Source organism: Coregonus clupeaformis, chromosome 26 (assembly GCF_020615455.1).
Source record: "Coregonus clupeaformis isolate EN_2021a chromosome 26, ASM2061545v1, whole genome shotgun sequence".
Classification (NCBI taxonomy): domain Eukaryota; kingdom Metazoa; phylum Chordata; class Actinopteri; order Salmoniformes; family Salmonidae; genus Coregonus; species Coregonus clupeaformis.
The window spans coordinates 47,414,803-47,425,871 of record NC_059217.1 but is presented as its reverse complement, the minus strand read 5'-3'; the positions used below and the strand labels follow the sequence as shown (position 1 = coordinate 47,425,871).

At 42.8% G+C, this 11,069-nt stretch overlaps 1 long non-coding RNA gene across 1 annotated transcript; it reads right to left on the bottom strand.

The window, feature by feature from the left end:
• Window positions 1-332: 332 nt before the first annotated feature.
• LOC121540766 lies at window positions 333-3,828 on the bottom strand. Its single transcript, XR_005995545.1, has 4 exons — window positions 3,716-3,828; window positions 2,631-3,280; window positions 1,055-1,323; window positions 333-951 (listed from the first exon to the last, which is right to left on the bottom strand). It is a non-coding gene; the product is annotated as an uncharacterized LOC121540766 (long non-coding RNA).
• Window positions 3,829-11,069: the final 7,241 nt, after the last annotated feature.

Here is an 11,069-nt window from a genome sequence, read left to right as displayed (position 1 = left end):
GAAACTGTTATGCATCCGAAGTTGGTGGTTGTTAGTGTAGTGTAGTGTATCGCTGCTGGTGCTCATTGCTGTCAAACAAAGGAGTCTGCTCATACTGAACCTTTGATCATAAGTTTATTCATATCACAAGATTTCAGCATGAGTTACAGGTGTCATGCCCACCCGGAGAGCGACGCCCCAGATTGCAATGGTCGCTCTAACCTCTTCTTCGTTTTTCCCCCAGTATATATAATCTCCCCAAGATGTGGGTGGCTCCCTCTACTGTCCAATCCCCTGTCTACAACACACAGACTTCTCTGTCCTATCCGGGGTGTCACATTAAAACCATTCCCTCTGACACTAAAATAAACGTCCTCTCCGGTTCCACTTAAAAACATTAACAACGTCATAATCTTCATATACGACATTAGTTTGGTACTTTACACATTTGCAGACACAAAATAAGATTAATAGACATGCTCTCTCCGATACATAGTGACGCACACTTAAAACTCTCGCATACCTATAACCGACACTGTCTCTCATTACAATTTTGAGATTAAATAAACTAAATCAATGTGAATTTTCTCCCTTTTACGTGCAAGTCCTTTCTGAACCTTTTCCGCAACATTAGTAACCAATGAAAATCAGCCAATCAACTGCTGTCATTTTGCTGCGACCACATTTCATAACATTGCAGCAATTTAGAATTACTGGACTGGACAGACAGTTGTTGTTCCTTGCGACAGTATCAAGCAGAGGTATAAGGATCGTTCAGCCATAAGTAGCAGCACATAGTTCAAAACGGACGCATAAATATCTTGTCCCTAGTCTCGAAGATGGTGAGGTTGGGTCGCTTGGCTGCTATGAGCAGTGTCACATCCTGCTGTCAGCGGGCACTCCACTTGTGGGACCACAATTCCCATGCTCCTCTGGGAGGCAGGCATCATCCCCGTCCAAGTTGTTTAAATCCTAAACATGGAAAATCATGTTAGTTTACAAAACAACCAATTTTTTTTTTTTTTTTTAGATAAGGCTTAATTACATTTTCATAGTGGCTCCTTTAAATCTATACCTCCACATTGCCACGGAAGGTGACAGGATTCTGGGCTTGTCCCATTTCCCATAGCTGGTTGTGGGTCAGATTTTGCTCAAATGTGCAGAGAATGTTTATCCCATCCATTGGTAAAGGTGTCTAGGTCTGCTTGGAGGCACGTGAGGAATACATAGTGAGCACAGAATAGGTGAAGGCTGTTTGACAGGTCAAGGGAGCCCTCATCTTCCAAACTGTGTAAAATATGTTTGACCCGGCCATCCACACGGTCCCTCCATAACTGTTCAAACCTGAAAGCACACGAGAGAACATTTGAAGCAACACAATGAAACATTCAACGTCATACCCAGTCCTCTGTCCTACAGGCAGGTAGCTTAGTGGGTAAGAGCGTTGTGCCAGTAACCGAAAGGTCGCTGGTTCTAATCCCCGAGCCGACTAGGTGAAAAATCTGTCGATGTGCCCTTAAGCAAGGCACTTAACCCTAATTGCTCCTGTAAGTCGCTCTGGATAAGAGCGTCTGCTAAATGACTAAAATGTAAATGTACACAACTCATTACTATTATTGTAACCTTTCTGAGCATAAGGAGATGTAATTGGTCAAAGTATTCTAAGGCACTTCTACTTCGCCGTCTCCTGTTGAATTGAACTGTTTCTAAACACTTTTCTTCAATGCATGTGAGAGATTGAATTGACATTGGATTATATAGCTAGGTTTCCATCCAATTGGCGACAAACTTTCTTGCGAATATTCTAAAGTCTGCGTAAAGAAAATATGAACATTTTCCTAACAGTTGTGTTTCCACCAAATAGACTTGTTGGCGATACAAAATCAGTGTGTGGTGACTTAGTGTCCACAAAATCCATCACATTTTCAACTTTACCCGATAGTTTTGTCACAAAAACTGTTTGCGTTAAATAGCAAACGTGCCCACTCTGGTCTTGGTACGTGTAGCCAGCAGCTTGCCGATACAACAGCTTCACTCACTGTAGGCTGTGCGGGTAGGCTAGTCTACAAGACTGTTGGAAAAGCATTCCAGGTGAAGCTGGTTGAGAGAATGCCAATAGTGTGCAAAGCTGTCATCAAGGCAAAGGGTGGCTACTTTGAAGAATCTGAAATATAAAATATATTTTGATTTGTTTAACACTTTTTTTTGGTTACTACATGATTCCGTATGTGTTATTTCATAGTTTTGATGTCTTCACTATTATTCTACAATGTAGAAAATAGTAAAAATAAAGAAAAACCCTGGAATGAGTAGGTGTGTCCAAACTTTTGACTGGTACTGTATACAAAAACAACTGTGATGTTGTATAATTCAAACCCATTTTGAATAGAAAGCATTGGATTATCCAGATTGAGTCAGACAAACATTAAGAACTTCAAATACCATGGGAGATCAATCGGTTACCTTTCTCGAGAAGCCGTCTATGCCACCAAATATTACAAAGCCATATCTGTTGAAAGACCATTTTGGACAGTTTTGTATAATTGCCAAATCAGCCATCTTGTGGTAAAACATAACAGAGGCAGCATTGTATGGGCTATGAGTTATATGACTGAACGTGTACCCCCGAAGTGAAGCGGGTCTACGCTTACCTGATCAACTTGTGGTTGGTGTCCACATGTATGAGGGAAAGAGGACCCCCGAACAGAGAATGTTCTTCTGACAACACATCCAAGTCTTGCCATTCTTTCCTGTATTCCTGCAGCATCTACACAATGCACTGAGTCCCACACTCGGGTCCACTGGACTCAATGACCCAGTGTTTTCAGAAGTTCTCTCACCATCCTAATTGTGGTGAACTTGTCTTGACTGTGGCCACCAGATTGTCCAGCTCCTCGTCTGTCATTTGGCTGTACGTTACCCTTACCACGATACCTTATTCCTGCATTCTTGTGTTGGTCAGTTTGTGTTGAGATGCCAAGCAGTTTGGCGATGCAAGGTACAGGCAGATCCATTTCAATCGGCTGTCGAAGGTGCTGTTCTGACAATCGGTTTAGGACGTCCCATTTCGCCATTCCAACTCAACAACAATTGATGGGGCACATCTTTCTTCCATTTCAGCATTGACTAGACTATACAGGTTGGAGAGAACCTACACTACCTCTTGAGGCAAGTCTACTTGATTTGCTAGTGAGCTGATAAATATAATCTCAACGGGGTAGACAAAATATAAGTAATCAAGATCCAGAGGAAGGTGTTGCTTGGCCTGCTGCAAATCTGTACAGGAGCTTCTCCCCATCGCCTGTGAGGACATATGAACATTTTAATTTGAAATTATGTCAACCAAACAGCTGGTATCAGGCAAGATTGGATGTAGGCTTCAGGTATTGTTATGGGAATAGCTATTTAGGGTTGTCACTGTTTTCTCTCTCTCTCTCTCACTAACACACAAACTGGGCAAACTTACAGACAAATCTTTTTATTTTTTGTATCCCTTTATTACTTTCCAACCCCACCAACAAACGGACAAATCTTTCACTACGGCTGGCAGTGGCTAGCTGTAAAGTTACAGGCATGCAGTCTTTGGCTAGCTAGTCCGACACCAAAGCCAGCCAAATACGCTAACGTACTTCAAAATTGTCATTCACGGGTCAATAATGTACGGATATTAGACGCGTGTTTATCTAATCCATTTAATGACAAACCATGTAACTACTTAGGTAAACATATGAATTACCTGTTGGCCAAAGTTTGGTAACTGGTTCGCCATGTTTAGAACATGTGGCCACAGGTGGGAAAGATTTGACGCATAGTGGTGACGTCAGGCCGTCTGGTTAAGTAGCCAATAGAACGGTTAAGATTAACCGTCACTCACGTCTAAACCCCGCCCTTCACGAAAAAACTAAAAAACAAAACTGGCAGTAAAAGCAAAAAATCTGACATCGAAAACGAAGATATGAGTAGCGAAACCAAAAGGTGCTAAATGCAGGCAAGAGCGTAGGCAAATGAATTCAATAGGACTGGTTGTTGGGAAAGTTTAACTGAAAACGATTTTTGCATTCATTTACATTATTTAGCAGACGCTCTTATCCAGAGCGATTTACAGTTAGTGAGTGCATACATTTTCATACTGCCCCCCCGTGTGAATCGAACCCACAACCCTGGCGTTGCAAACGCCATGCTCTACCAACTGAGCTACAGAGGGCATTCGTTTTCAAATAATTTTTGTAATCATTTGTTATAGAGTTTTTCTCTCGCTTTAAAATTAGTTGCTTGCAAGTTTTCGGGTTTTGTTTTTGATGTCATTATTTTTGTTAACATTTCTATAAATGTTGCTTTCAATTGTTTGGTTTTTGATTTCAACATCAGTTATTTCACCTCGAAAAATCGTTTACATTTTCACCTTTATTTTTCATGTTTACGAATTATTTTATTTTAAATTCAATACATAGCGCGTGAAATTGGCTCCATACAACTGACTTCGGCATTCACACCTGCGTGAAGCAAACAAACAACCCACCTCACCTCCTTTTCTAGGCTAAGTTGATGCATCAGGATCATGTCCTCTTGAACGCAAATGTAGTCTTCCTAGTAGGACTAATGACTTGGTGAGAACATGTTTGCGCGTCTGTGTTTTGGGAGTCGAGCAAGAGTCGACTAAATCGTTTTTTGGTATGTTTTAGTTGTCACTATGTTAAGACTAAGCATAGGTGATTTGATGATGTTGAAGTTGAAATGGTGCTGTGGTGGAAGCTCCCGTTTTTTCTTTGCGACTTGAAGTAACTCTCCATGGTTCTAAATCAATAGTTGTTTACTTTCATTTCACCTCCAGAACTTTGAGCCACAATAAGGATTAGCCGCAATAGTGGAGTTCGCCTTCAAAATAAAGTCCCACGTTGAAAGTGATGCAAACGGATTAAAATAGCGGAAACATGCCATATTTAGACTAGATAATGCTTAACAAGGTCGGAATGTTGTTATATAAATTAAACAAAATACAATAATTGGTTAAAATTTAACACAAAAAAAGAAAACAACTGTTGAAATCGCAAGGTGGATTCATCAAGACTTCAGAATTGCATTGGGGTTATACTTATATGCACAGTACAGCCTTACCTATGGATCAGCCTACTCAGTGACACCCACAGATTACAATTCTGAGGAGTTCACACAAATATTATCATCGTAGCTCATATAAGGGAACTTTCACTGTGGGAAATTACCTCACTATACAGTCTATTTCTTATATATACACATATACATACAGTTGAAGTCGGAAGTTTACATACACTTAGGTTGGAGTCATTAAAACTCGTTTTTCAACCACTCCACAAATTTCTTGTTAACAAACTATAGTTTTGGCAAGTCGGTTAGGACATCTACTTTGTGCATGACACAAGTCATTTTTCCAACAATTGTTTACAGACAGATTATTTCACTTATAATTCACTGTATCACAAGTTTACATACACTAAGTTGACTGTGCATTTAAACAGCTTGGAAAATTCCAGGAAATGATGTCATAGCTTTAGAAGCTTCTGATAGGCTAATTGACATAATTTGAGTCAATTGGAGGTGTACATGTCGATGTATTTCAAGGCCTACCTTCAAACTCAGTGCCTCTTTGCTTGACATCATGGGAAAATCAAAAATAAATCAGCCAAGACCTCCACAAGTCTGGTTCATCTTTGGGAGCAATTTCCAAATGCCTGAAGGTACCACATTCATCTGTACAAACAATAGTACGCAAGTATAAACACCATGGGACCACGCAGCCATCATACCGCTCAGAAAGGAGATGCGTTCTGTCTCCTAGAGATGAACGTATTTTGGTGCGAAAAGTGCAAATCAATCCCAGAACAACAGCAAAGGACCTTGTGAAGATGCTGGAGGAAACAGGTACAAAATTATCTATATCCACAGTAAAACGAGTCATATATTGACATAACCTGAAAGGCCGCTCCAAAACCGCCATAAAAAAGACAGACTACGGTTTGCAACTGCACATGGGGACAAATATCGTACTTTTTGGAGAAATGTCCTCTGGTCTGATGAAACAAAAATAGAACTGTTTGGCCATAATGACCATCGTTATGTTTGGAGGAAAAAGGGGGTGCTTGCAAGCCGAAGAACACCATCCCAACCGTGAAGCACGGGGGTGGCAGCATCATGCTGTGGGGGTGCTTTGCTGCAGGAGGGACTGGTGTACTTCACAAAATAGATGGCATCATGAGGAAGGAAAATTATGTGGATATATTGAAGCAACATCTCAAGACATCAGTCAGGAAGTTAAAGCTTGGTCGCAAATGGGTCTTCCAAATGGACAATGACCCCAAGCATACTTCCAAAGTTGTGGCAAAATGGCTTAAGGACAACAAAGTCAAGGTATTGGAGTGGCCGTCACAAAGCCCTGACCTCAATCCTATAGAAAATATGTGGGCAGAACTGAAAAAGCGTGTGCGAGCAAGGAGGCCTACAAACGTGACTCAGTTACACCAGCTCTGTCAGGAGGAATGGGCCAAAATTCACCCAACTTATTGTGGGAAGCTTGTGGAAGGCTACCTGAAACGTTTGACCCAAGTTAAACAATTGAAAGGCAATGCTACCAAATACTAATTGAGTCTATGTAAACTTCTGACCCACTGGGAATGTGATGAAATAAATAAAAGCTGAAATAAATCATTCTCTCTACTATTATTCTGACATTTCACATTCTTAAAATAAAGTGGTGATCCTAACTGACCTAAGACATGGAATTTTACTGGGATTAAATGTCAGGAATTGTGAAAAACTGAGTTTAAATGTATTTGGCTAAGGTGTATGTAAACTTCCGACTTCAACTCTACATACACTACATGACCAAAGGTATGTAGACACCTGCTTGTCGAACATCTCATTCCAAAATCATGGGCATTAATATGGAGTCGGTATACTGTAGCGTTAAGATTTCCCTTCACTGGAACTAAAGGGCCTAGCCCGAACCATGAAAAACCCCAGACCATTATTCCTCCTCCACCAAACTTTACAGTTGGCATTATGCATTCGGGCAGATAGCATTCTCCTGGCATCCGCCAAATCCAGATTCGTCTGGCGAACTGCCAGATGGTGAAGCATGATTTATCACTGCAAAGAACATTGTGTGTGGCTGGTCGGCCATGGAAAACCATTTCATGAAGCTCCCGACTAACAGTTATAGTTAAAACCGTTTCATGAAGCTCCCGACTAACAGTTATCGTGCTGACGTTTCAGTTTGGAACTCGGTAGTGAGTGACAGACGATCTACGTGCTTCAGCCCTCGGCGGTCCCGTTCTGTGAGCTTGTGTGGCCTACCACTTCGCGGCTGAGCCGTTGTTGCTCCTAGACGTTTCCGCTTCGCAATCACAGCACTTACAGTTGACCGGTGCAGCTCTAGCAGGGAAGAAATTTTACGAACTGACTTGTTGGAAAGGTGGCATCCTATGACTGTGCCACGTTGGAAGTCACTGAGCTGTTCAGTAAGGCCATTCTACTGGCAATGTTTGTCTATGGAGATTGCATGGCTGTGTGTTTGATTTTATACACCTGTCAGCAACGGGTGTGGCTGAAATAGCTGAATCCACTAATTTGAAGGAGTGTCCACATACTTTTGCATATATACAGTGCATTTGGAAAGTATTCAGACTCCTTGACTTTTTCCATATTTTGTTACGTTACTGCTTTATTCTAAAATTGATTAAATTGTTTTTTTCCCCTTATCAATCTGCACACAATACCCCATAATAACAAAGCAAAAACAGGTTTTTAGATTTTTTAGCAAAATAAATATATATAAAGGGTACTAGTCAAAAGATTTAGAACACCTACTCATTCCAGGGTTTTTCTTTATTTTTACTATTTTCTACATTGTAGAATAATAGTGAAGACATCAAAACTATGAAATAACACATATGGAATCATGTAGTAACCAAAAAAGTGTTAAACAAATCAAAATATATTTTATATTTCAGATTCTTAAAAGTAGCCACCCTTTGCCTCGATGACAGCTTTGTACACTCTTGGCATTCTCTCAACCAGCTTCACCTGGAATGCTTTTCCAACTGTCTTGAAGGAGCTCCCACATGTGCTGAGCACTTGTTGGCTGCTTTTCCTTCACTTTGCGGTCCGACTCATCCCAAACCATCTCAATTGGGTTGAGGTTGGGTGATTTGGTATGTTGATTATTTAATTCAGGTGTTAGAGCTGGGCTGGGACAAAAGCCTGCACACACTCCTGCTCTTCAGGACTTCCTGCAGTGACTGAAATAGACCAAAGCAGGAGAATAGTGTTCCAGGTTGAAACAGCTGACTTAGTTGAGAGGTGATGAGACTCAGAATAGTGTTCCAGGTTGAAACAGCTGACTTAGTTGAGAGGTGATTAGACTCAGAATAGTGTTCCAGGTTGAAACAGCTGACTTAGTTGAGAGGTGATGAGACTCAGAATAGTGTTCCAGGTTGAAACAGCTGACCTAGTTGAGAGGTGATGAGACTCAGAATAGTGTTCCAGGTTGAAACAGCTGACCTAGTTGAGAGGTGATGAGACTCAGAATAGTGTTCCAGGTTGAAACAGCTGACCTAGTTGAGAGGTGAGAAGACTCCCGCAGTAAAGTAAGTACACTGTTGACTCAAGAGGGGATGCTAATCAGTCCATCTTTAAAACCTCTCAAAAAGACAGACTAAAATACAGCTAGATAGGCTAATGATGCTAACTAGCTAACCTTGAGCTAGCTAGATAAAAGGCATTTTCAATGTATAACTTGCCCAAGACAGTTCACAGTATTGTCAATTTATACAACTTTAGCCAATGTATAACTTTAGCCAATGTATTTCACAGTTCTGGGTGACTTTAACCTCCCTACGTCTGCCTTTGACTCATTTCTCTCTGCCTCCTTCTTTCCACTCCTTTCCTCTTTTGACCTCACCCTCTCACCGTCCCCCCCTACTCACAAGGCAGGCAATACGCTTGACCTCATCTTTACTAGATGCTGTTCTTCTACTAATCTCACTGCAACTCCCCTCCAAGTCTCCGACCACTACTTTGTTTCCTTTTCTCTCTCGCTCTCCTCCAACACTACTCACTCTGCCCCTACTCAGATGGTAATGTGCCATCGCAACCTTCGCTCTCTCTCTCCCGCTACTCTCCTCTTCCATCCTATCATCTCTTCCCTCTGCTAAATCCTTCTCCCTCCGATCTCCTGATTCTGCCTCCTCAACCCTCCTCTCCTCCCTTTCTGCATCTTTTGACTATGTCCCCTATCCTCCCGGCCGGCTCGGTCCTCCCCTCCTGCTCCGTGGCTTGACGACTCATTGCGAGCTCACAGAAGAGGGCTCCGGGCAGCTGAGAGGAAATGGAGGAAAACTAGACTCCCTGCGGACCTGTCATCTTTTCACTCCCTCCTCTCTACATTCTCTTCCTCTGTGTCCGCTGCTAAAGCCACTTTCTACCACTCTAAATGTCAAGCCTCTGCCTCTAACCCTAGGAAGCTCTTTGCCACCTTCTCCTCCCTGCTGAATCCTCCTCCTCCCCCTCCCTCCTCCCTCTCTGTGGATGACTTCGTCAACCATTTTGAAAAGAAGGTTGACGACATCCGATCCTCATTTATGAAGTCAAATGACACCGCTGGTCCTGCTCACACTGCCCTACCCTATGCTTTGACTTCTTTCTCCCCTCTCTCTCCAGATGAAATCTTGCGACTTGTGACGGCCGGCCGCCCAACAACCTGCCTGCTTGACCCTATCCCCTCCTCTCTTCTCCAGACCATTTCTGGAGACCTTCTCCTTTACCTCACCTCGCTCATCAACTCATCCTTGACCGCTGGCCATGTCCCTTCCGTCATCAAGAGAGCGAGAGTTGCACCCCTCCTCAAAAAACCTACACTCGATCCCTCCGATGTCAACAACTACAGACCAGTATCCCTTCTTTATTTTCTCTCCAAAACTCTTGAGCGTGCCGTCTCTAGCCAACTTTCCTGCTATCTCTCTCAGAATGACCTTCTTGATCCAAACCAGTCAGGTTTCAAGACTGGTCATTCAACTGAGACTGCTCTTCTCTGTGTCACGGAGGCTCTCCGCACTGCTAAAGCTAACTGTCTCTCCTCTGCTCTTATCCTTCTAGACCTATCCGCTGCCTTTGATACTGTGAACCATAATAATAATAATAATATGCCATTTAGCAGACGCTTTTATCCAATGCGACTTACAGTCATGCGTGCATAATTTGTTTTTTTTGTGTATGGGTGGTCCCGGGGATCGAACCCACTACCTTGGCGTTACAAGCGCCATGCTCTACCAGCTGAGCTACAGAGGACCATCATCCTCCGAGTTGGGCATCTCCAGCGCTGCTCACTCTTGGATTGCGTCCTACCTGACAGGTCGCTCCTACCACGTGGCATGGCGAGAATCTGTCTCCGCACCACATACTCTCACCACTGGTGTCCCCCAGGGCTCAGTTCTAGGCCCTCTCCTCTTCTCTCTATACACCAAGTCACTTGGCTCTGTCATATCCTCACATGGTCTCTCCTATCATTGCTACGCAGACGACACACAATTCATTTTCTCCTTTCCCCCTTCTGATAACCAGGTGGCGAATCGCATCTCTAAATGTCCGACAAACATATCAGTGTGGATGTCGGATCACCACCTCAAGCTGAACCTCGGCAAGACGGAGCTGCTCTTCCTCCCTGGGAAGGACTGCCCGCTCTATGATCTCGCCATCACGGTTGACAACTCCATTGTGTCCTCCTCCCAGAGTGCAAAGAGCCTTGGCGTGACCCTGGACAACACCCTGTCGTTCTCTGCTAACATCAAAGCGGTGACCCGATCCTGCAGGTTCATGCTCTACAACATTCGCAGAATACGACCCTACCTTACATAGAATAATATAATATAATATAATAATATAATAATAATATAATATAATAATATAAATATAATAATAGAATGCGGCACAGGTCCTAATCCAGGCACTTGTCATCTCCCGTCTGGATTACTGCAACTCGCTGTTGGCTGTGCTCCCTGCCTGTGCCATTAAACCCCTACAACCTTCCCAAGTCCTCTCATGTCACCCCGCTCCTCCGC